The sequence below is a fragment of the Otolemur garnettii genome, unplaced genomic scaffold, assembly GCF_000181295.1.
Source record: "Otolemur garnettii isolate 467f Iridium unplaced genomic scaffold, OtoGar3 scaffold00011, whole genome shotgun sequence".
Classification (NCBI taxonomy): Eukaryota; Metazoa; Chordata; class Mammalia; order Primates; family Galagidae; genus Otolemur; species Otolemur garnettii.
In genome coordinates, this window is record NW_003852406.1 from 28147682 (window position 1) to 28174771 (window position 27090).

At 37.2% G+C, this 27090-nt stretch overlaps 1 protein-coding gene and 1 pseudogene across 2 annotated transcripts in view; one reads left to right on the forward strand and one right to left on the reverse strand.

Moving 5' to 3' along the window:
- Positions 1 to 27090, forward strand: part of PEAK1 (pseudopodium enriched atypical kinase 1) — a 306357-nt gene that overhangs the window by 37469 nt on the left and 241798 nt on the right. The window lies entirely within an intron of this gene.
- Positions 24890 to 25762, reverse strand: LOC100942467 (annotated as a pseudogene).

The window sequence follows — 27090 nt, forward strand, 5'->3', positions numbered from 1 at the left end:
GGCGCCTGCCACAACGCCTGGCTATTTTTTGGTTGTAGCCATCATTGTTGTTTGGTGGGCCCGGGCTGGATTCGAACCCGCCACCTTAGGTATATGTGGCTGGCGCCTTAGCCACTTGAGCCACAGACGCCGAGCCAACTCTCGGGCATCTTGATGTTATCTCTTCCTCTGTTCTTGACCGGCTGCCCTGCGGCTGAGTCTCCTCATCATTATTTTTAATATTTTAATTTACAATTTTCTGAATCTATGGCTCTCACTTTTTTTTTTTAACTGGAAAGTAAGTAGCCTAAAAAGATTATTAGATCACTATTTTAAAGTTTAGAATTCTTGGTTTTGAAGCTACATATTTACCCTTCTTTCAGCTACACACTGGCTCTCTTGTGGATTATTTATTTATTTATTTATTGAGATAGAGTCTCACTTTACTACCCTCAGTTGAGTGCCATGGTGTCATAGCTCACAGTAACCTCAAACTCTTGGGCACAAGTGATCCTCTTGCCTCAGCTTCCCAAGTAGCTGGGGTTATAGGCTCCCACCACAATGCCTGGCTATTTTTAGAGATGAGGTCTGGCTTCAGCTCAGGCTGGTCTCTAACTCCTGAACTTGGGCAGTCCACCCACCTCTGCCTCTCTTAGTGCTAGAATCTTGTGGATTTTTAAAAAGATTCTGTCACCACCTTGGTAATATTCTGAATAACTTAATTTTAGTATGATATATATTTTATATTTTATTGATGTTCTTCAAAGTAATTCTCATACATTATTGAACATTTAATTATTAAATTATAAAGATAAAAAGCTCTGATTTTATATTCTCAGTAAATTTCTGTGGTTAGAAAATTGTCTTATGGTGTTCTATTTATAATTAATATGCCAAGTAAAACTAATTAGAAGCATCTGAAGCCCCTAGCAAAATCTGTAATTAGAGATGCCATTTTTAATTAACTGATTTTCACATTCTTACCTTTTCCTCTCCATTTGAATTAATCACTTGTGTTTGTCCTTTAGAGATACCTGTCTTCTTGTCCAAAACACTGACTAGAGTTTAATGATTACTGTTTGTTTGTAGTATTGTTAGTGAACATGCTTTATAGGAACTTTGTTTTTAAACTTTGTTTAAAAATCATTAAAAATACTTAGATCATATGCTCTGTAAAGTAACACATTAAAGGTTTTCCCCATGTTATCAAATTAAGTGTTTATAAGAGGCTGAAGACAAACATAGAAAACAGGCAGACTAGACCATTTTTCCCCTTAGTACCGAAGGACTAGGATTTTCCTTGTCAGTGTATCATTGCATAGTTTTGGTAGCATGCCTGTTGACCTTGGGTCATTGATAGGGCTGGTATATCATCATTCATTATTTTGACAAAGAATTAAAGCTCTGTTATAAGCTAGGCAGTATCCTATGCTTTGGATACAAAGAAGCAGGAGTGATATTTAAAGTATTTACCAGTCAGTACAACAGGGACACCTACCAATCAAGATGGCCATAGCACAGGATCAGGGTTTTGAAGAATCCTTTTTGCTGTGTTAGACTTTTCTCACTTTGCTGCTGGGTTATGGTGATGGTGGAGGGATTGGACCATCAGCAGCCACTTTAGGGTTAGTGGAATTCAGGGCAATGACCCTTTACCAAACTGCATTAAGAAGTATTTTGTACTTTGGTACAACTTTTCAGTCTGTGCTGGTGAATCTATACCAGATGAATATTAGCTCTGCCAACATCAGTCATTATCTACACAGGGGTCCTCAACCTTTTTAAATGGGGCCAGTTCACTGTCCCTCAGTTGGAGGGCTGGACTGTGAGCCCTAAGACAAGTTGGCTGCTAAGCAGGACAGGCAGCGGCAAAAACACCCGGTGGGCCAGATAAATGTCCTCAGCTGGCCACATGTGGCCTGTGGGCCACAGTTTGAGGATGCCTGATCTACAGTAAGGTGAGCAGACATCTGGCTTTTAGTGGAACAGTCCTGATTTTTAACAATTTGTCCTGCGTCCCGCAGCGTTTTAAAAAAGTCCTGATTTTTGGAAAGAATGCATGACAAGCTAGGGAATGGTGGGACAACAGGAAGGTAATATATGGTTTTCAGCTGCTGAAAAGGTTAATGCAACTCCATTGGGAATGAAGAGGTTAATGTAACTTCATTTGGAAATGAAAAGGCTAATGTAAACTCCCTACTCCCTTCCTGGGCAAGGTCACCCAAGTGGACCAGCGCCCTACTCCTTTGAACCACAGGCACTGCCCTATACATATTTTTTTTATGTGTTATATTTGTAAATTGTACTTATGTTGAAATTAAAAAAAATTACAATACTACTTTTGCATTCTATGAAAATTTTTGTTGCTCCATATAGACCAAATTTTTAATTAAGAACCCCCCCCAATGGTGTCCCGCTTTACCAATGTTAAAATCTGGTCACCTTAATCTACAGAGACCTTAAGGTTCTCTGTAAGAGAAGAATTATAACCTAGTTTGAGAAGTACTTCAGGTAAATATGTAAGATGCATGTGGGAAGGATTGCTTGAGTCTTGTGGGAAAATCAGGTAAGACTTAATATATAATGAGTAAAAATTTGCTAGACAGGTTTGAGGAGATTCTAAACAAGCAGAGGAGAAAATGACATTTACAATTACAGGAGCATGAGAGAGCATAGTGGATTCAGAGATTATAAATCAGGAATAGTAGGAAATGAATTTGGGTAAAGATACATTAAGATCATATTTGTGATTTTGAAATTGCTCCATTTTGGTGGAGAACTGCAATACTATCTGATACTTAAGTTTTTTCAACTATATGTAAATTATTTTAGACATGAGGAGAGAAGCGGGTATAGGGATTTGTTGTAGTTCAGGACTATACTATACATTGATAGAGCAAGAGTGCAATTAAAACCTTGCTCCTGATTCATGGAGAGGCTTCTAATGAGCAAACATAGATTCAAACAGATTGAGGATGGTAGTTTTTTAAATGACATAAAACTGTTGCCCATGAGGCCTCTTGGCTGACATCATGAAACTAATTTTGTTTAATGGCTATGGAGGCCTACAAATTCAAATGTGCAGAAAATGTAGTAAATTACTGGCCTGTCAGATTCCTGTTGCCTATCATCTCTTAACTGAATAGCAGCTTTTGTATCCACACTGTCAGGAACAAGTATGTGAATGCCTTCAAGGTTATATTTGTATTACGCTTGAATAAGTCAATTCAGAGACATCTAAATATAGCAAATTGATAATAGTGAAACAATGCATCTTCTTGTACTTTGTGTAATTAGGGAACACGTCTATGGATACTTCATGTATCTCTTCTCATTTCAGAAAGCCCTTGAAATATGTCAAGCTTTTGTAGTGGCGTAAGTTCTGTTTTTATTGCCAGAATTGATGACTCACACCTTAGAAATGTAGTGAAGTCATATGGAGAGCAGAAAAAACATTTTCTTTATGATTACTGAATTCAGTGAATGATTTGAAAAAAAGAAAATGCCAGTATGTGCTAGGACTTCTATAGAATATAAACATGAACAAGTGGCACTTTTCTGGGTATCAAATTATGTGATTTTCTTTTTCAGGCTACATTCAGTAAAAATGATCATCTTAGTGGTGATTGGGGTGTGTAGTCTTATAACACAGACTATAAGAAAGATTTAAATTGTGAACAGATTTATTTCAAAGATGGTTTTGAAATAATTAAGTTTTTTGATGATTTCATTTTTGTAACACTTTCAATTAATGTTACTTCTCTCTTCTTACTACTACTTGGAATAATTAGAAAAGAGGAATATTTTCAGTGAAACGTATATCATATTCCAGTATTAATTTATTAATTCAAAAAGTATTTAGATAGCCTCTATTACACGTTAGGTGTGGAGTGAACAGAATATCAAAGGTTGTTATCCATGAGAATAAAATACACAATAAAAAGGAAAGCAAAATAATCAACTAGTGAAAACTTTCAGCCCTTTTGGTATGCTTAATGTTATGAAAATAACAGAATAAAGCCCCAAATGCTCAGACTTTATATTTGATTGTGCAGGCATGTTTTATTTTTATGTTCACAAAGGCTATCTTTAGTAACAAACTATTGATTATTTGATTAGCATATTAAATCTACAAGTTTTTATAACTTCTTATTCAATGTCATCAGTAGGCAAATGACTTGAGAAATTCAGAACATTCTTTAGGTGAGCCAAATCTAGGGAAACAAAAAGGGTGAGAATCCCTACCGTAACAAATTGTCCCTTTTGTACCTTTGCTCATTCCCTATCCACTGCCTAGAATACCCTCTTCTTTTCACTTTTTTCATTGACTACGTAGAGGGTTTTTTTTGGTTTGTTTTTTGGTGGCGTTTTGTTTTGTTTGGGACAGAGACTGACTTTGTCACCCTGGGTGAAGTCCTGTGGTGTCATAGCTCACAGCAACCTCAAACTCCTGGGCCCAAGTGATCCTCTTGCCTCAGCCTCATGAACATCTGGGACTACTGGTGCCTGCCACGATGCCCAGCTAGTTTTTCTGTTTTTACTAGAGATGGGGTCTTGCTTTGGTCAGGCTGGTCTTGAATTCCTGACCTCAGGCAATCCACCTGCCTCAGTGTCCCAGAGTGCTAGGATTATAGGCATGAGTCACCTTGCCCCAGCCCCTTCCTTGTTTTGTTTTGTTTTGAGACAGTCTCACTCTTTTGCCCCAGGTATAGTGGTATCGTCATAGCTCACTGTAATCTTAAACTCCTAGGCTCAAGCATTCCTCCTGCCTCCAAGAGCCTACCCACGATGCCTGGCTAATTTCTCTATTTTTTAGTAAAGATGGGAGTCTAGCTCTTGCTTAGGCTGGTCTCCTGACTCCTGAGCACGCAATCTCATCTTGACCTCCCAGGGTGCTAGGGATGAGCCACTGTACCTGGAATTTTCCATTCTCTTTCCTGCAATATTGGTAATTTTGTTTCCGATTTTATCCTCCATTTCTAAGTGCCTTAAAAACTCTCTGATGTGAGACTCTCTCATGTTTATTAACTCTACCCTGATTAGCACACTTGTTTTAGAATTCTTAATTTAACAAGGTGTCAACAAAGTTTATATGCAATTCACACACACTTTATTGACATCCTGTATTTTATTATAAATTATGAATAATTTCATACTTTTAAAATACATCATATAATAGGTCCAAATGTCAAACTTAAGAAACATATGTCATACCTGAGATAGCAACATATTATACTAGCAGTATCAAAAAATATATGCACATTTTAAGAGATGTTATCTATATATGTTACTTTTTTAAGTTGAATTGAATTACTGTGGTAATGTGCAGTATTATGTTCTCTCAAAAGATAGTGTTGGCTTGGCGACTGTGGCTCAAGCGGCTAAGGCGCCAGCCACATACACCTAAGGTGGTGGGTTCGAATCCAGCCTGGGCCCGCCAAACAACAATGATGGCTGCAACCAAAAAATAGCTGGGCGTTGTGGTGGGCGCCTGTGGTCCCAGCTACTTGGGAGGCTGAGGCAGGAGACTCGCTTGAGCCCAGGAGTTGGAGGTTGCTGTGAGCTGTGATGCCACAGCACTCTATCCAAGGGGACAGCTTGAGGCTCTGTCTCAAAAAAAAAAAAAAAGATGGTGTTAATAAAATGAATGCTAGCATCACCATGCGACAGGCAGGACAGAGAAAATGGTGAAGCATGGTTGTTGTTGGAGAAGCGCAGGATCGTTTTTTTGAAGTGGTATTTGAAATTCCGGAATGTTGTGGTGGTACAGAGACAAGGAGGTGTGAGTATGCAACGGAACCTCCAACACGCTTAAGAATTGCACATATTCGTGAGAAGTTTGAGACACAAGGAAAGGTCCTGGAGGCCTCCCACAGCAAATCTTTCTTCTTTTCCTATGGTGCTGTAACAGTTTACAAGATCTGTTTGGTACACAAAAGTCTACCAAACAATGTACATGTGAGATAGGAGCTAGCAGAATGAGCGTACAGTACATTTTTAAAAAGCAAAATGGAAGATTTTCATCCTTAGATTAGTACATGCACATGAATGAAAGCTTACCTCCAGGATTTGCCAGGACAAAGAGGCATGGTCGAGTTTCCCTCACATTCTCCTTACTTAACACCCCTTGACTTCTACCTATAGGGGACCTTAAAGGATGGGTATTTGGTAGAAAACCAGCTATGCTGGTGGTGCTTTGGGAAGAAACTGAAATGGCATGCACAGTGATGCAAGTGGGCTCTTGAGTCAGCATTGCTCAAGTTGTAGGTTTGCTGCCGGTAACCACTTGGAGCACTTCTTGTAGTTGCAGAAGTCAAACGTGACTTGTATTCATCGTTTGTTATTGGTATATAATTAGTATTAGAATTTTAATGTTTTTCCTTAACAGGCGTGTATGTTTTTGGCACCCTCTGTATTCATAGTGATTTAATCTCACTGGTCATTGTTTTAAAATCATTTCTGAATTTAGTTCTTCTATATGTTCTTTCTTGTTTTTGCTTCACATGTATTCCTTGCAATAGAATAGATATCTTAGATTTTTCTTTCATGAGATTTTAGTACATACCGGGAATTGCTATGCTTACTGCTGAACACAAATAAAACGTATTTTTATGCTATATCCTTCCTCATTAATTAGTTTGTTAATTTTATGTATTTGCTATTTCTTTTTGACGAATCAGGTACTTCTTACTCTTTGCTTAATGATCTGTCTGCATTGTCATATTTATTGCTTTCTGTGTTTCATTTATATTTTTCTACATTTTGTTAGGGTTTTAAACACTTCAGCTGTTTTTGCAATTGTAAAAAAATTTTATTCCTTTAAGTAAATAAATGCTCAACAATGAAAAATTTTAAGTGAATACCTACTAATACGTATAATTCTTATAAACATATTCATACTTTCAAAATATGTGATACGTAGTCAGCTTTAAACACTGTAGAAATTTTAAGCTTATTTTCAAAAAGATTAGGTAAACAACCAGTAGTGCAAATAGTTCTTATAGTCACAACCTACCTGTTATTTGCTAGTGTAAACACCATAAACAGATGGGATTTGCAAGTTGTTTTTCATGCTTGCATATTCACTGGCTACAGCACAATCACTTGAAGGGCATATCTGCTTCAATCTTTGGAAAACACACTCAAGTTCAGAAACATTTCTCTACTGCTTAGACTGTTGTTGTACATGGAGGCCTGTAATAAATATTGACTGAATAAATTATTAAATTATTATCAGACTCTTTGGCTTCAAGCTTTGGTTCTCAATAAAATACCAAATAAACATAAAAATGCATACATATTTAGAACATTTTGAAAGTATAGAATTGATGAAAAAATTAAAATTATCTATATAATTAATCTTTATGCAAAGTAAGTACTATAGATACTGTATTTTTATTGTTATCTATGCAAATGTATGTATTTTACATAATTCCAATTACTCAGTACTGGATATTTTCTGGCCATTAAGCATTTTTATTTTAGTTTTAAGAATCAACTTTAGTAAGATGTGATTTGTGTGCAGTATAGTTTGGAAAGTTTTGACTAATGTCTGTATCTGTTGATAATCACCATAATCAAGATATAGAGTATTTTAATCATTTTTTTTTTTTTTTTGAGACGGAGCCTCAAGCTATCCCCCTAGGTAGAGTGCCATAGCATCACAGCAACCTCCAACTCCTGGGCTCAAGCGAGTCTCCTGCCTCAGCCTCCCAAGTAGCTGGGACTACAGGCGCCCGCCACAACGCCCGGCTATTTTTTGGTTGCAGCCATCATTGTTGTTTGGCGGGCCCGGGCTGGGGATTCGAACCCGCCACCTTAGGTGTATGTGGCTGGCGCCTTAGCCACTTGAGCCACAGGCGCCGAGCCATTTTAATCATTCTTAAAAGCTTCTTGTAAGCCCTTGTAGGGTCAGTTCTTCAATACAGCCTTTGGTTCCTACATTAACTGATCCGCTTTCTGTCAATATAGATTAGATTTACCTACTCTAGAAGTGGATACGTGAAAAAATTGATAATATCGGTAGCAGATAGTATAGAGTTCTCATGTGTGCCCTTTATACAATTTCCCCTATTAGTCATTAAGTACTTCTGATCATTTTAATGATTGTTTAGTATTCTACCTTATTTAACAAATTATTTGTACATTTAGTTTTTAGCTCTTTGTAGTTATAAGTGGGCTATGGTATAAATCAGTTTGAACTTTGGTAATTTAGGGCAGATTGCTTGAAGTTTTGGGGTTAATGGATTTGAACTTTTTAAGCTTCTTGTTGCACATTATAATATACTTTCTGAAATGACTTTATCAATTTATACTCCCATAGTGTGCAAAGATGCAAGTTATATCGCATTATTGTAATAATATATGTTGTTATATTAACATTGTCAGTATAACTTATATTATGCTATAATAATAATGTTATATATTAACACTGTCACTGTCAGTATAACTTACATTTTGCTATAATAATAATATTATATATTAACACTGTCAGTATAACTTACATTATGCTATTATAATAATAAAAAAAAATCTCAGTGGCTTAATAGAACAAAGCTTATTTCTTGCTTGTGCTACACATCCAGTACATATCAGCAGCTTTTTTTTTTTTTTCCTCATCAGAACCATTTAGTGAACCAGCCTGACCAGAAGTTCCATCTGGTCACTTGCTTTGATAATAACTGCAGCAGTATGTAGGTCCTTCAGTTGTGTATCGGTTCTTGAAGTTTATGCTGGAATGAGTCATATCACATCTGTGTACATTTCAGTGGCTAAAGCAAGTTATGTGGCCACACTTAGATTGAAAGAGGGTAGTGAGTTACAATCCTATCATTAGTCTGGTAAGGAGAAGAACAGGGACAGCATTAGTAACTATTTTTCATACTTAAACAATTGATTTGTTTAATTTTTTATTTAGGCTTTATAAATGTGCTATTTGTTTACTTTTATGTTTCTAGATTTTTAAATTCTGTCTTTTTAAGAGGATAGGCAGTTATGATGGTGGTATTTTGGAACTGTAAACTTTCAGAAAATGCCTTTCTTTTGAAGAATTGAATTGGTGAAGGAAATAAATTTTTTTCTCCTGTTAATATGGTATATGTTTTGATAAATTTTTAATTTCAAAAATTGCCATCAACATTAAATAATCAAAGACAATAGAAAGCCCAAGAGAAGTTCTTAATTCTTGACACTCTACAGATTTCTAAAGAACAACTTCAACACAAAAGTTTGAGGGGTAAATGATCAAGTTTGGGTTTTCCTGCCGAAGAATTAAATTCCTACTCAGATTCAGTCATATTGACCATCCTTTTCTTTTTCTTTTTACAATTCAGGTATCTACCTAAACTGGGAATTATGCTGTAGATGTTTTTCTTTTGTGGTTTACCTGAAAGCCTAAGGTGAGGTATTTGATGAATGCATTTGCCTTTTAAATGTATTTTATAGTGAGTAAGAATTGTTTCTGAAAAATTTAGGGTAAAATCAAATATCTTTTCCTCTAAGTATTTCCTTTATAGGAAGCAAATACCTATTATAAAGCTACATTTATTTAGTAAGCATACTTTTAGTTTGTAGGACTTTTGAAAGAGATGAAACTGGTTCTACCAATAAAATACTTTTGAGGAAATTTTCCATTGTCTTTTACACTCAAAAATGGAACTCACATTAGTGTTTTTGACACACACTTGGGAATCATATTGGCATTATAATCACATATTGTTGAAGACAAATTCTTGATTGGTTAAGTAATGCAGTAGAACCTCTGTAAGTTAACCACTCAAGGGACTATAACAAACTGGTCAACATACATAGGTGGTCAACATAAGGAACCACACCTACTGTAACATAAAGAACTAGGCCTACCGTACTGATAAGTACATGTGCTGCATCTCTGGTCCATGAAAATTAGGTCAACTTAAGGAAGTGGTCAATGTAGGGAATTGGTCAACTGTGGAGTTTCCACTGTGTATTAAAATGACTGCCAGGCTTAACACCTGTACTCAGTGGTTAGGGCGCTGGCCACATACACTAAAGCAGACAGGTTCAAACCTGGCATAGGCTTACTAAATAGTAATGACAATTGCAACCAAAAAATAGCTAGTTGTTGTGGTGGGTGCCTGTAGTCCCAGCTAATTGGGAGGCTGAGGCAAGAGAATCGCTTAAGCCCAAGAATTTGAGATTGCTATGAGCTGTGATACCTTGACTCTCTACCAAGGGCAACATAGTAAGACTGTCTCCAAAAAAAGAAAAAGACCGACTGCCAGCTGTTTTGTTTGTATTTATTTATTTATTTTTTTAGAGACAGTCTCACTATGTCACCCTTGGTAAAGTGCTGTGGTAGCACAGTTCACAGCAACCTCATACTCTTGGGCTTAATCAATTCTCTTGCCTCAGCTTCCCAAGTAGTTGGGACTAGAGACTCCCACCACAACGCCTGGCTATTTTTTATTTTATTTTATTTTATTGTAGTTGTCATTGTTGTTTAGCTGGCCTGGGCTGGGTTTGAGTGTATGTGGCCAGTGTCCTACCCACTGAGCTACGGGTGCCGTCTACTGGCTGTTTTAGTAGGCCAGTTGTTAAGAGCTTTCTACCACTTTATTCTCCTGAACTTAATTACTTTCTGTAGTTCCTTCTGTTTAGTAAGGGAGTGGGATATATCTCATATGTTAATAGTTGACTTCCTTAGAAAGCTTCCATTTTATAGAAAGCTTTTTTTTTTTTTAATTGAATGGTAACTGTGTACATTAATGCACTTCTGGGGTACAGTGTGGTGTTTTCACAAACAATCCGAAACACTTCCATCAAACTAGTTAACATAGCCTTCATGTAATTTTCTTAGTTAGTGTGTTAAAACGTTCATATTCTGCTCATAAGAAAGATTCACTTGTACCCTTGTGAGATGAACCACAGAAGTGAACCCTCGAATTCCCCTCCCTCCCCCTTCCCGTATCCTTAGGTTATAGAAAGCTTTTATAGTGTTCCACTGGAAAAGTAGGATCATACCCCTTTCCCTTTTCTTGACATTCTTGGCTCAAGCCCTCTTAATTTTTAAATTTTCTAAATGTATCATTGTAAGTTTTTCATCTGGTCTTTTCACCTTGACTCTAGCTCAGTGGTTCTCAACATTCTTAATGCCATGGCCCTTTAATACAGTTCCTGTGGGTCACGACCAACAAGTTGAAAACCGCTGATCTAGCTACTCTTTAAGCCATTTTGTCATTGTCAACAGGGCATTTTTTCCTAAAAGATACATGTTAGCATGTCAGTCTGCTAATCAGAATTCTTCAGTATCTCTGCATTGCTTAAGGATATTTTACAAACGATTTTACATAGTAGTAAGATCTGTTCTTTCCCTGTTTTCTTTCTTTCCTTTCTTTTCTGTCTTTTCTGTCTTTGTGTCTTTCTGTCTGTCTTTCTTTGCCAGAGTCTCACTTTGTTGCCCTCAGTAGAGTGCGGTGGTATCACAGCTCACAGCAACCTCAAACTCTTGGGCTTAAGCGATTCTCTAGCTTCAGCCTCCCAAGTAGTTGGGACTTCAGGTGCCCACCACAACACCTGACTGTTTTTAGAGAAGTCTGGCTTTGGCTCAGGCTGGTTTTGAACTCATGAGTTCAGGCAGTCCACCTGCCTTGGTCTGCCAGAATGATAGGATCACTGGCATGAGCCACCATGCTTGGCCTTTTACCAGTTTTCTGTCTCACTAGTGCTCTTATGATATGAACTAACATTGTGTATTCATATCATATTTTTAATGAGAAATAATTTCTTAAAATTCACCCATTTTAAGTGTGGTTTTTATTATATTACATAGATGTGCAACCAACACCACAATCTAATTTTGGAATATTTTCATTACTCTTAAAAGTACTCATTAGCAAGTCACTACTCATTCCTTCTTCCCCTCGGTCTCTGTCATGTTGACTCCTATTTACTTTCTGTCTCTGTAGATCTACCTATTCTGGACATTTCATGTTAATAGAATCATGTAACATATAGTCTTCTGTAACTAATTTCTTTCACTTAGCATATAATTTTTATGGCTCATCCATATTGTAGCATGTATCAGTACTTTATTCTCTTTTAAGGCTAAATATTTTAATGTCTGTATCAGGAGCTTGAGTGAGAGAGAGATTACTGAGATTCCAGGTGTCTGGGTGGTCAGTTAAAACCAGTAGGCCAAAGTAACAGTCAAGTCCTTTAATCACTTATCAAATTAGGATTAGTAAGAGGCTAAATCTGAGAAAAATGAAAGCTTCCCCTTGTCAGATGGATCAGCACAAAGGTGGGGATTATGTCATTGTTGACAGGTCCCCCCAGCCAAAGGTCCCTGCAGATTTATGGATCCTGGGTAAGTTGGAGGGTAAGATGCAAGGGGCAAGAGTGGAAGAGCACTGAGTCAAGAGTGGAGGAAAGTGTTTTCAGGGTTTTTTCCCTGTTCGGGAAGATTCCCTTCACAGAGGTACCTGAGAAAAGGCCTCAGCTGAAGGCCACAGAGACTTCTGAATGAAGGAGTCTGGGGTAGGAAGGCAAATATGCTTAGGAGGTGTGTGGGGTTGTGTGGCTGAGTATTGAATGCACGTCTCTTAGAGACTACGGTGTATTGGCTGTGCTCCAGATCTGCTGTGAGGAAGGGAGCTTTCCTCTTGAGGCCTGCCAGGTAAAGCTAAAGTCACTTATAGATTATTTTGGCCAGCAACTGGACTTCTCAATGTCTATATGGCATATTTTATTTATGCATAGATCAGTTTTTGGCTAGTTGAGTTGTTTCTACTTTTTGGCTAATAGGAATAATCTACTGAGAACATTTACTTATAATAGGTTTTTGCATGGACATGTTTTCATTTCTCTTGGGTATATACTGAAGAATGGAATTGCTAGGTCCTTTAGTGAACTCCACATTTGAAATTTTGTGGAACTGCCAAACTATTTTCCAAAGACATTGTACTATTTTGTATTCTCACCAGCAATGTCTTAGGGTTCCAATTTCTCCACATCTGCACTAGTACTTCTTATTGTCTGAGTTTGTTTTGTTTTATTTATTATAGCCATCGTCACAGTGGGATGTGAAGTGGTATATTATGCATTTGATTTGTATTTTCCTATTGATTAATTATGTTGAACATTTTTTTGGGAGAAATCAAATATTTTGCCAATTTTAAAATTAGGTTATTTTTCCATATATATTTTAATATATTTATGTTACATATAATATGTAAACACAAATACATATTTACATAACTATAAATACAGTTGTCCTTCAGGATATGCAAGGGATTGGTTTCAGAACCTCTTGCTTATACCAAAATTTGTGCATACATAAGTCCCCCAGTCAGTTCTGCCAGACTATACAGTATATGAAAAGTAAGGTGGTATTACATCCTGTGAATACTTTAATTTTGATTTGTATTTGATTAAAGAGAATTCACATATTAAGTAGACATGTGCAGTTCAAACCCATGTTCAAGAGTCAACTGTATATATAAATGCATATATATTTTAAGTATAACTCTCTTATAAGATATAAGATTTGCAAATATTTTCTCTTTTCTGAAAAGAAAGTCTTTTTACTTTATTGATAATGTCCTTTGAAGCACAAGAGTTTTTAATTTTATCTTTTTTCTGGTTGGTTTTGTTTTTATTACTGTTATATAATTTTGCCTAATTCAAAGTCATAAAAAATTACTCAATTACTCATATTTTCTGCTAAGAGTTTTATTGTTTTAGCTCTCAAATCTAGGTCTAGTGTTTGGAGTTAATTTTTATAAATAGTGTGATATAGTGATTCAACTTCATTCATTCATGTGTGTATATCCAGTTGTCCCAGGCCATTGAATTTTCTTGGCACCCTTAAAGAATACCTATTGACCATATACATAAGGTTTTATTTTTGGACTTTCAGTTCTATTTTATTGATTTATATGATAGTACTACATTTTCTTGATTACTATGGTTCTGTAGTATGTTTTGAAATTGGGAAGTGTGAGTTCTCCCAACTTTATTTAGAATTGTTTTGGCTCTGCTAGATCTCCTCCCTTTCCATATGAATTTTCAGATCAGCTTGTCAGTTTGTACAAAAGATCCAGCTGGATTTTGATTGCGTGGAAGCAATCATAAATCTTTAGATCTTCCAATTCATGAACACTGGATATCTTTCTATTTATTTAGGTCTTTTAAAATTTCTTTCAGTGATGTTTTGTCATTTTCAGCATGTTTTATAGTTCTTTTGCTGAATTTATTCATAAGTATACTATTCTTTTTTATTTATAGTATTATCAGTTAGAGTGTATGTCTACTTTGATTTTTGGATTGTACATTTTTGGTATAGAGAAATAGAATTGATTGTTTCATCATGTAATCTTACTGAATTCTAATCATTATTAATAAATTGCTTAGGATTTTTTTTTTTTTATTTGTGGTTTTTGGCCGGGACTGGGTTTGAACCTGCCACCTCCGGCATATGGGGCCAGCGCCTTACTCCTTTGAGCCACAGGTGCCACCCTACTTAGGGTTATTTTTTAATATGTATAAGATTAGTCATGTCATCTGTGAATAGTCATAGTTTTATTCCTTTTTAATCTGGATGCCTTTTATGTCTTTCTTGTCTAATTGTTCTTGGCTAAAGCCTTTAGCACAATGTTGAGTAGAAGTGGTGAGTACAGGCTGGGCATGGTGGCTCACATCTGTAATCCTAGCACTCTGGGAAGCCAGGATGGGAAGATCGCTTGAGCCCAGAAGGTGGAGACCAGCCTGAATAAGAGTGACACCCTGTCTCTACTAAAAATAGGAAAATAGGTGCCTGTAGTCCCAGCTACTCAGGAGGTGAAGCAGGAGGATCTCTTGAACTCAGGAGTTTGAGGTTGCTGTGAGCTAGGCTGACACCGTGGCACTTTGGCTTGGGCAACGGAGTCAGACTCTGACTCAAAAAAAGAAAAAAATGGTGAGTGTGGACATCCTTGTCTTGTTTCTGATCTTAGAAAGAAAGCACTCAGCATTAACTGTGATGTTAGCTGTGGGTTTTTGATAACTGCCTTTTATTAGGTTGAGGAAGTTTTTTATTCCTAGTTTGTAGAGTGTTTTTGTCATGAAAGTGTATAAGCTAACATTTATTGAGATCATTCTTTATATGCCAGGCCCTATGCTAAGTGTTTCAGATTTAGCATTTTATTTTTATCAGTGGATAGAATAGGTAGAATCAGATGGTTTGATTTCAGAAGTTGTGTACTCAGCCTTTATTCATTAAAATCCCTGTACAAACAATGCTGGTTTATATAGGGTGGACATAAAGTTCATCTGTAATTTACTATGTTAAACTGTTTTAAATTGTACATGAACTTTATATCCACCCTGTAGATGTGCCTTTGTATATGCTAGCTTCTTCCTCCTACATTGCTCCCCCCTTCCCTATACAGAGTTGATCACGAAGTTAGCATGACAATTTGTATTTTTTCACTGTTTTGTCTTTATTTTGTGTATTTATTTCATTTTATAATATGTGCTTTTTGAAGTCATATTCAGTTTTAAAATAAGGTTTATAAAGCCTCCTGAATAGCTGGGACTACAGCTAGTAGAGACAGGATCTTGGTCTTGCTTAGGCTGGTCTCGAACTCCCCAGCTCAAGGAATCTACCTGCCTTGGCCTCTCAGAGTGCAAGGATTACGGTTATAAGCCACTGTGCCTGGCCAAGCTTTTTAATAAATTTTAACTGGGGTAATATAAGGTATCTAATTTTATTTTAAAAAAGATTTGTTTTGGCCACTGCTTTGTTTTTTCATATAAAATTTAAAAGTTGATTTAAAATTTATAAAAATGTAAATTTTGAATCAGCTTTTCCATATGAATTTTAGGATTAACTTTTCATTTTGTACAAAAAGCTTCTTACAGTTTTACTTGGTACTGTGTTCACTCCATAGATTGATTGTAGAGAGTAGACATCTTAAAAAAATTTATTAATTAGTATCTCTCTTCTTTTTTTTTGGATTATCTGTAATTTCTCAGAGTTGTATGTTTTTAGCTTTTAGTATACAGATCCTGTACTATGTTTTTTTTGATGCTATTATAATGGCATTTTAAAAGTGTTTCTTTTCTAGTTCTTAATGAGTATGTGAAAATAGAGTAGAATATTGTATATTGGCTCTTACTAGTCATAGAGTTCTAGTAATTATTTTTCCCTGTGTACCTATGATGTGTGTATAAGTTAAGATAGTTTTACTTCTATTAATCTTTATGGATAATTTCTATTCCTTATTTAACTGACTAGAACCTCCAGTACAATATTAAACAGAAGTGATAAAAATAGACACCAATGGGTTGTTCCTGATTTTAGGGGAAAAAATCAATTTTTTACCATTAAGAATGGGGTTATCTTAGTCCTAGATACTTGGGAGGCCAAGGCAGGAGAATCACTTGAGCCCAGGAATTTGAGACCTGCCTAGGCAACATAGTATGACTATGTCTTTAAAAAAAAGAGGAGGGGGGCAGCGCCTGTGGCTCAAAAGAGTAGTGCCGGAGGTGGCTGGTTCAAACCCAGCCCTGGCCAAAAACTGCCCAAAAAAACAAAAAAAACAAACAAACAAACAAAAAAATATATATCTATATATATCTATATATATATAGCTTGTTTGCTGAGAGTTTTTCCTGCAGAAATGGGTAATGTTGAATTCTAATTGTGATGTTAAAGGATAATTTTTCATAGTGTAATTATGACTTATGATTCTCTTATAGATTAAAATGAATATTTTCAACTATGTTAATTCATTAATTAATGAGAAAACTGGTAAGACTTTAAAACCATTTCAAAGGAAAATTCAAAGAGTTATTTATATGTAGTGCAGAAAAAATGTTGAAATAAATGTTTTAAATATGTAAATGTAAAACTGGTTTGTCTACTGTACAATTATCTATTATTTTCATTCCACTGGACAAAACTAGTTTACTTTTCTGTAGGCAAAATAACTTACATTATTATCAGTTTTCTGTAGTGAAAAGAATTGAAAAATGGAAAGATGGCGGTAATAGATGTAGTCACTGTTTTGTCCACTTTAAAGCTTTTTCCTGATAAGTGTGGTCTTGCTTTGAATTTCCCTGATCCTTACTGATGTTGAATTTATTTGTTATATGTTTGCATTCTCTGAACTGCCTTTTCATTGTCTTTTGACTGTTTTTCTGGCCTTGTTTTTCCCCTTTAATGTATATATTTTATATGTTCTTAGTAATAATGCATTATAAGTTTGTATTTGTTTTGAGTACCTTTTCCTACTTGATAACTTGTATTTTCACTTTTCTTAAATATTTTTTAATGAACAGCTATTTTTAGTTGTAATATAGTCAAATTTATCTTAAAAATTATTTCCTTACTCCAAGATCAAAAGATACTCATCATTTTCATTAAGCAATTTTCATTTTGTTTCTGTTTTTTGAGACAGTCTCACTCTGTCCCCCTGGCTAAAGTGCAGTGGTAACATCATAGCTTACTGAAACATCAATTTCCTGGGCCCAAGCCATCTTCCTGCTTCATCCTCTTAAGTAGATGGGACTATAGGTGTGACACCACACCTGGCTAAGTTTTCTGTATTTTGTAGAGATGGAGTCTCCCTCTTGTTCAGGCTGGTTTCCAACTCTTGAGCTCAAGCAATTCTCTCATCTTGGCCTCCTAGAGTGCTAGGATTACAGGAGTGAGCCACCACACCCAGCCTCCATTACAGTATTTAGAAATTGTTATGCCATTGTAAAGATTAGCATCTGGTGTTTTTCAAATGGTATGATGTTAGGATCAGATTTCACTTTTTTTTGTTGTTGTCCTTCCCAAATCCTTGTGTTGGCATCCTTAACCCCAGTGTGATGGCATGTAGAGATGGGGCTTTAGGAATGAATTGAAGTTTGATGAGATCATGAAAGTAGGGCCTCATTCCAGATTAGTGTCTTTGCAAGAAGAGATACCAAGCTGACTCTTCCTCACTCCCTGCCATGTGAGGCTTCAGGGAGAAGGGATGTCTGCAAACCAAAAAGGGAGCCCTTACCAGAACCTGACCATGCGGTCAGCTAATCTTAGACTTTTCATCTGTTACAACTGTGGAAACTATGTCATTTTTTCTTTAAGCTATGTAGTCTGGTATTTTGTTATGGTAGCCTGAGCAGACAAATGTATATTATTTTACATTTATCCCTTAGTTTGTACTTGCAGTTTGTTCTGCCAGATACTGCTTGTGTGGGGAAGATTGGGTTTATATCAGTTCCATTAGTATCAGAGACAAACAATGGAGAACCCTGGGCATTCGCTTGAGTCCTGACTCAGGGGTCCACTCCTTAGCAGACACAAACACAGCCACAGGGTAACTGCATGTCACTTTTTTTTCTTTTTTTTTAAATCTGTTTCTCTTAAGAAAAGTAGCTGCCTTAGGAGAAGGCACTCTTCAGATTACAGTTGCTCAGTTCTAGGGTTTGTGTTGGAGAAGAAGGGGATGTGAAGCAGCCACCAGGGAAGGTTATTGTGTTTCCAACTATTTTTCTCAGTTCCTAATTATTTTCCTGAGGATGGAGACCAGATGTCTGAGAAATACAAATTTGGGGCCAGGTGGGTGCTAGGATACAGGAGAAGCAAAACAATTTCAGTAGTTCTCTTTCTGGTTTGTTATCCCACAGTTTTACTGGGCTGCCTCTTGTCCCAAGACAAAGCCACCATTCTACCCATACCAGTTCAAAATAGGTCCTAGGCACCCCAGGGCTTTGTCACAGTTCTCTCCATTTTTCCCTGTGTATCTTCTCCAGGGATGTTTTATTTTGGGAGAGAAGCAGCAGAATTAGAACTGGTGTAAGATTTTCCCTCACCCTTCTTAGACTTTCTTTACATAATTATAAGTAACTTTACTTTCCTCCCCTAAAAATGGATGAGTTCAAGATGCCTCAGTCCTGGCTTGGCACCTGTAGCTTGGTGGCTAAGGACACTAGCCACATACACCAGAGCTGGCGGGTTCAAATCCAGCCCGGGCCTGCCAAACAACAATGACAACTGCAACAAAAAATAGCCAGGCATTGTGGTAGGCACCTGTAGTCCCAGCTACTTGGGAGGCTAAGGCAAGAGAATCACTTAAGCCCTAGAGTTGGAGTTTGCTGTGAGCTTTGATGCACACAGCATAGTTTTGCTATGGCACTCTACTGAGGGCAACATAGTGAGACTCTGTTTCAAAAACAAACCAATAAACAAAAAAATGAAAACAAAAACAAGATGCCTCAGTCATCAGTAATACTTAATTCAGTGCCAGATCTCATGACTAATATAGAGGTTGTCTGAAGATAACTATGAAAGTTTTGAGACAGATTGTGTTATGGTTCATTATTTTGCTTCCAAGAAATAAATTTGACAGTGGCACCCTCTCTGATTGACACATGCAAGTTTCAACTTGCTCAGCTTATGGGTGTTGCTTCCTTTGTTCATCCACATGGCACTGAGTTGGTGTCAACTTTGGAGCTTGGAGAAGAGCACTTTCGTGTGATGATTTTCTATGATTTTAAAAGTGGGTTAAAGGAGTCACAAAGCCTCGAGCATTTGGAAAGGGCTTTCAGGGACCTTTTCTCCTTCCTGTGTGACAAGTTTTTGATGGTTTCAAGAATTTAAAAGAGGATCAACTTAACTGAAAGATGAAGAGGGTGTACAGTGACTGCAGTGACTGAAGAAAACATTGCTGCTGTGGAAAAGTGGTTTGCGAAAGCAATCGAATAACATTTAAGGACATTGAAGCAGCACTACAGATGGGATCACTGGCTGTGTCCAAAATCCTGCACAATTACCTTTGAGTCATATTTCATCTTGATGGGTGCCTCACACTTTGCCAATGAGCAAAAGTGCATCTGTGTCAAATGATATGAGTAAGTGCCAGTCAGATTTGATGGAGGCAAGTCTGGATGCATTTCTGACATTGTTACTGGTGATGAAACCTGGATTTACCAATTTGATCCAGAGAATAAGGGTTAGTCAACACTGCTGATTTTTTTCCTGATGAAAATCCATCAACAGAAGTGAAGTGGCCCCAAAGTATTGGAAACAAAATGGTGGCAACTTTCTCCCCCCAAAGTGGTTATATTGCAGCTGTTTCTCTGGAGGAACAAAGGACTGTTACTGCATACAGTAGAATGTATACCACAAGTTTTCAGGAAGCTTGAAGAAAGGCAGCCAAGGTCAGGACTGTGCAGGACCATCTGCATTATGGCAGTGTATCTTCCCACACAGCCTACATCATCATTCACTTCCTAGGGTCCACCAGGGTTAAACTTATGACCCATTCATCCTACAGTCCTGATCTGGCCTCATGTGATTATTTCCTGTTCCCTAAGATAAAAAATTACATGTGCAGAAGGTTCTCTAGCCCTGAAGCAGTTGTTCATGCCTATGGAAAGTCAGCTTACAAGCACTTGAACAGAAGAGTGGAAAGAGTGTTTTCAAAAATGGTTTATAAGAATGCAAAAGTGTTCCTTCTCCACACCCATTGTTTCACTCAACTACTCTGAAAAAAAAAAAATGGAAAAGTACATAGAATGAGGCAGCACTTATAGCTCATTGGGTAGGGCGCCGGCCCCACATACCAAGGGTGTTGGGTTCGAACCCGGCTCTGGCGAAACTGCAACAAAAAAATAGCCAGGTGTTGTGGTGGGCACCTATAGTCCCAGCTACTTGGGAGGCTGAGGCAGGAGAATCACTTAAGCCCAGGGGTTGGAGGTTGCCCTGAGCTGTGATGCTCTGTTACTCTACCAAGGGTGACAAAATGAGACTCTGTCTCTAAAAAAAAAAAAAAAAAATACATAGAATGTTGTGATTATTTTTAGAAAATATACTAATCAAAATGATCTTATGTTTCTTGATTTTTTTTGTGTATCTTAGAATTTTTGTAGTGTCCTTTATATACCGTAGAGGTATGGACTGGCTATAGCAAAGGGTCCTACAGAATCTTTCTGATTGTTTAGTGGCACTTCACTTCACTGAACCAGGACTGGCTTTTTGGATAGGTAGAGACCAAAGGTCCTTTAGTGTGATTTGCTCAATTATGAAAGGATCTCTCGCTTAAAGTGGCTCCTCTTCTGCTTAGTAATGTTACTTTAAATTTTAACTCTGAACAATCATTCTTTCCCAAAATGGCCTATAAATTTTTAAGAGTTTTATTTCATCTTTCATGTAAATTTGTATCCAATTATACTAATAGGTATATTAGTATTAAAATGTTTTAAAATTTTTACATCAAGGAAACTTGCTGTAACAGGAGAATATACTGTGTTTTTATTCTGCTGTTTGCTTACTTCCTGTCATAGCTCTCTGACCCCTTGAAAAGATCAGTCTGCCACACCAAGCTATCCTCCATTATCAATCCCTGTGTTATACTTATTTTTTTTTCTTCCTAGTCTGTGTGCTTCCAGAGAAGAGGCAGGTCGTATGTCTTTTATTTGTTTTCTTGCATGCCTAGTCCTGACATAGGGCCTGCCAGATTTGCTACAGAGGAGGTGTTCTATTAATTGTTGAATTAAATTAATGCACAAAAAGCACTTAGTAACGAGAGATAGGGCATTCTAGGTAGAGAGAAAAATATATACTCGAAGCTGCTTGCACAGTTATCTCTGGACAAGATGTAACGTGGATAAGTCCTATGTTTTTTGGTATGGTTGGAATAAATGGTATGTGGGGACAGTAGAGAAGGACTAGATCACAAAATACCTACTTGTAAGTTGTGTCAAAAGGTTTTTTATTTTTGAGACAGAGCCTCAAGCTGTCCCCTTGGGTAGAGTGCCGTAGCACAGCTCGCAGCAACCTTCAACTCCTGGGCTCAAAAGAGTCTCCTGCCTCAGCCTCCCGAGTAGCTGGGACCACAGGCGCCTGCCACAACGCCCAGCTATTCTTTGGTTGCAGCTGTCATTGTTGTTTGGCGGGCCCAGGCTGGATTCGAACCCACCGCCTTAGGTGTATGTGGCTGGTACCTTAGCCACTTAAGCTACAGGTGCCAAGCCTCAAAAGCTTTTGATAGGGAGATAATGGATGATTTTAGGTGAGGGGGATTAACATGGCTAATATTTTAAGAAGATTGTTTTGAGAGGGAGATGAAAGATATTTTGGACTAGAGAGACCACTTTGAAGGCTGTATAGTCTGGGTAGAGTCTAGGGATGTTTAGCAGGTAGAATCTATAGTAGTTGATGACTGATTAGATATTGGTTTGGTGAGCAGGAGGTGGAGAAATTAGGAATACTCTCAGATCGGGCAATTAAATGGTAGTAGTACAATTTATTTCCAGTGCATGTTCCGGTGCAGAAGGAACTTATAAAATAAAGATAAAATTTTGATATTATTTACTTAAGTTTCTCTGCCATGTACAGATCTGTCTGCAGTTCTTGGAGTGGTGGGAGCTTGAGAGAGATTTTGAAATTAATAGATTTTTAGGGAATGGCTAAAGAAGGACTTACTCAGGATTGAGGATAAAATCCATGGGGACATCTAGATTTATATGACAAGTGCAAAAAAGGCACTAAGAAGAAGATAAAGAAAGAGAAACCAGGAGAAAAACTTAACAAAAGATTTCACAGTAACTCCCTTGGCTTTATCTTTACCTTGAAACCAGATTTTCCTCTTCTGTACCCTATATTTGATCATGGTTGTCTGACTTTTCCTACTTTGAACCTTTTCTGCTGGGAAAAGTTATAGATGAACCCAGCAATTTCTAGCTTCTTTATATTTCCTCTAAATTCTGTTTAAAAACAAGTACTTTTTTCTTTAGTTCATCTCTTTCTGCACCTTATAGTGTATGTTTAAAAGAAACCAATTGACACTTTGAACATTATGCTTGGAAATTACCTTAGGTAGAAATAATAGTTCATTACTAATATTTCTGTTTTTTATCTTAATAGGCAGTAGTTTTGCTAAATTTTCTGGCACTTATTAACAAGGATCTTTTTTCTCTCAGTTTCTGATAACATTTTACTCACTCTGTTTTAATGCCTTTCAGTAGCCTCTGCAGTGCTCGTCAGGATTTTGGTAGTAAGCCTCTCCAGGCCCTTACAGCTTGTGCCTAGTACCCACTCTTGAAACCAATGTCATATGCCTTAGGTTTTTGTTAAGTCAGCACCTCATTATCAGATACTAAGTTCTGTCTACCAACTGTTGGTACATATATGTAGCAACCACTCCAAACCTAGTCCTAGAATCTGCAGTGGCTTTTCTTTTCTTCTTTTTTTTAATCTTTATTCCTTTTTTATTCCTTTATTGGAGCAAGATTCCTGATTGGTATACAGTGATGTATTTACTAAACAGAGACTTATGCAGAAATTACGTACTATCCATCTAGACAGGTTTTTGTTACACTTTGCCTATTGATGGAATAGTTCCATTTATAAAGTTTCATACATCAAAAACCTTTGAATTTGTTGACCAGGCTATCCATTAATTCACTTCTGAAAAAGTGGCATTTAATTTCAGCTACTATATTTTACGGCGTTAAAAAGCTCATGCATTAGGGAGCTTCTCTGCACAATGACATTGAGCAGACAAAGTCCATCATACCACCTAGAGTCATGAGAGCTTTGTGCTAGGGAGAGCTGGGACTTAAAGTGACTCTTAACCACCAACAAGGCCTTGGTAGCTTATCTTCTTGACTGCATTTTACAAGGCCAAGGAAGATATGCCAGTAACTGCCCCAATGTATAACTTGGTGTTAGGGCACCAGGTCTGTTTGATGGTGGTGGCAGGCACTATTTTATATTCAGCTAAAAGGCCCATTTTAAAACTGCCAATTGTGGAGATAAAAATCAAGTGCACAACATATTCAGAACTGAGTTTTGAGCAATCTGATATCCCAAATAATGTATTTTCAGAAACTCATGACAAATTGTACCCATGTTTCCTAGCCATGAAGACATTTAATACATTAATTCAAATCCCTTTACTCACTCCACATAGCCCGGAGGTCATCTTGCAAAGTGTGTATCAAAAAATGTGAAGTTGGGGTGACAAAGTTTGACGACGATGCTGTAGAAGTCAAACTTGGAAGATCATAGAAAGTACATCTATTATGAGAGAAAGGCATCAAATCCTTTGTGTACACATTTAGTTTTATTGTAACAGAGCAACTTGTACACTTTTAACGTTTAAAATTGAGCATTATCTTTCCAGTGAAACAAAAAGAAAATTTAAAAATAAACATGAACAAAATTACAATAGAGAATGTCAATTCCAAATAAGATCCTACAGGTTCTACTGATTCTCCCATTTGAGTGGCAGGGCTCAAGTCATCATTAGGAGAGAATTTATTTTAAAAGTGTCATCTTAAACTGCAAAGATGTCCGTTAAACATCACAATTAAACATGCCAGAGGAGAAGCCGTGTTGTCAAAATGCCCACTTAACCTACCCAAACATCTCAAACCCTCTCTCTGCTGACCTTCTATACCCCATTTTTTAAAGTTTTTTTTTCCTTTTTTTAAACAAGAGAAAGTAGACAGATACATGTTGGTAAATGCCAACTGTCCATATTCACATAGAGATGCAGTGTACTCTCTGAGCCCAATATACAGAGAAAGGAGGAAAAAAGCTAGAATTCTATGCACTACTACACAGGGGCCTAGCACCCTCCAGCTTCCAGCAGAGTGAAGGGAGCAGGTTTTTCTTTTTTCCCACAGAGCTCGGTGGTATTGATTCCATACAGTTTTTGTTGAGACAGGAAGGGATCAAAATGAATTTGGAACAGAAATGAGTAGAGATACTTTTCCCATTGTATTCTGCCCAAGGTATTTCCCCCCCAAAATAAGTTGAAGAATCATAATGTAGAGAAAAGAGACCTCAAGAATAGGTCAACTGATCACAAGAGGGGGAAAAAAAAAAAGACTACAACTTGCTCCCAGGGACTGGAGAAAATTTTTAAAAAGGTTGGAATCCATCAGTGTTTTGTTAGTCGTATTCTCCTTTATCCTCCTCTCCTTCCTCCCCTTCATCATCTTCATCTTCTTCACCTTCATCCCCACCCCCTTCTTCATCAATATCTTCCAAACCTTCATCATCATCATCATCTTCTCCTTCTCCTTCTTCATCATCCTTATCAGGAACCAAGTAGTACTATAATGGATTTGGCCAAATATCTTCTTTGATGACCTCTCCTCATTCATTTGCACCTGCATCAGAATGGTCAGTATTCCAGGTAAAGAAGCTCTCTGGTTCCTCATGCTACCTCTTCCTGCTGGCTTTATTCTGTGTTTGACTGGAACATTTTGTTAAATCCTTGCCAAATTTCCATTTGATTTCAGCGGACTTTGAAGATGGATCACCACTCTCGTTCAGATGAAATTCTTTGGAGAGAACTTTATTTTAAAAGTAAATGTTTTCATCAAAATAAAAATCTATTCTGTAACCCGATTTAATATCTTCAAATTCTGTCACTTCAACTCTGGTCAGATATGCAGTGCCTCTTCATCCTCCTCCCCAAGCAGTGCAGACACTTGTGGATGGTTGACAAATATTGTTACCCCCAAATTTGGGATTTTGGCGATCAATTCTGACCTCTTCTGAAACAATGGTTGGTAGAGTTTGTTATATTTCTGTTCTACTTTCAAAATCTCCTCACTGGCTTGTTCATTAAGTCTGTCTATTTCCTTTTGTACTTCATCAATATGTTCACTTGCTTCCTGCTGTTCTTTTTCTTTCTTTTTCGGCAATCCCTGAGAGCCCGAGGTGTCCTCCAGTCTGGGAGCAGTAGGCAGTCTAAAGTGGGAGCGGAGATTGGCATTTGGGGGCCATGCTGCCAGGAAATTCCGAGAACCTAACCATAGGTCTCTTAGCTCCGCAAAAAGAATCTCTGAAAACTCTGCAATGGCTGTTTTTGACCTCACCTTGGAAATCAGTATTATTTCCACCACTTTCTGTTATAAGCAAGTTAAACCATAGCCTGGATTGAAGGAGTTAACTTTTTCTAAATGTGTTGTTTAGTATACATAACTGATAATTGGAATGTCTTTGCCACAAAATAGCTGAGGAGCTTCTTTTTCATGGTTATTTAGGGTTGATATTGAAAATCAGTGCATGTGTTTGCTGCTTCCATGCTTACAACTGGATGGAAATTGGACTCAGAGGGTCTATGGTTTTCTTTGTCATTAGCTAACAGATGCTTGCTACAGTGTTTTGCTCACCGAGTATTTAATGTGAGGGCATTGCATCTCTGTGTGCTAATGAGAAGAGCAATATAGTATCATAGCTCATTTGTGTATAACTAATTTTTACCTTTTGTCCACACATTGATCAATCACTGAATAATAATGTATTTTTTAACTAAGCTGTAATTAACACCTGGTTGGCATATCTGTCTTCAAATTGCTTTGACTTTCTGGGCAGTAGCTCCTGACTTTTGTATGTCTGTCTTACAGGCAAAATATTTTTTCTACCAAAGAACTACTTGATACTAGTTGGTGTGGTTTGGGCCTGTAATCTTAGCACTTTGGGAGGCCAAAGGAAGAGAATTGCTACTTAGTTATGGTGTGAAATTGCTGATGTTTAATTTATAATTATGTATATACAGGTATTTAAAAAATATTTATACAGTAGAAACTCCATTGTTGACTACCTTCCTACATTGACCATCTCTGTAAATTGACCTAATTTTCATGGATCAGACATGTATCACATATAAGTATCAGCACAGTAGTTCCTTATGTTGGCCGCTTTATATGGAGACCTATTTCAGTCCCTCGGGTGGTCAACTTACAGAGGTTCTACTATATTGTCAATTATAAATCTTTAATATTGGCAAAATGTTGAAGATCTCTCCATCTTCCCCCAGGTTCCCTCAACAGCTGTCCCTTATCTCCCCTTTGGCTTAGTGGTGTACTTCTGCATGAGGTCCTGTCCTGAAAGTGAGCCATTTGAATCGGATGTTCTGAGATTTTCAGATAGGTGAAAAGTGGTTTTTAGAGTGTGACCTACTAAGCACTTCTTTTTGGCCCTCTATACTGTTCACTTCTTAGGGGAGAGGTTTGGTCGTAGGAGGGCCAAATCTTACTGCCTTGATCTATGGGTAGTAAGTAGTAATTTAAAAAAAATTAGGTGTGCCAGACTTGATTGCCTACAGATTTTATTCTTTCCAGTCTATCTTTTTGTTGTTT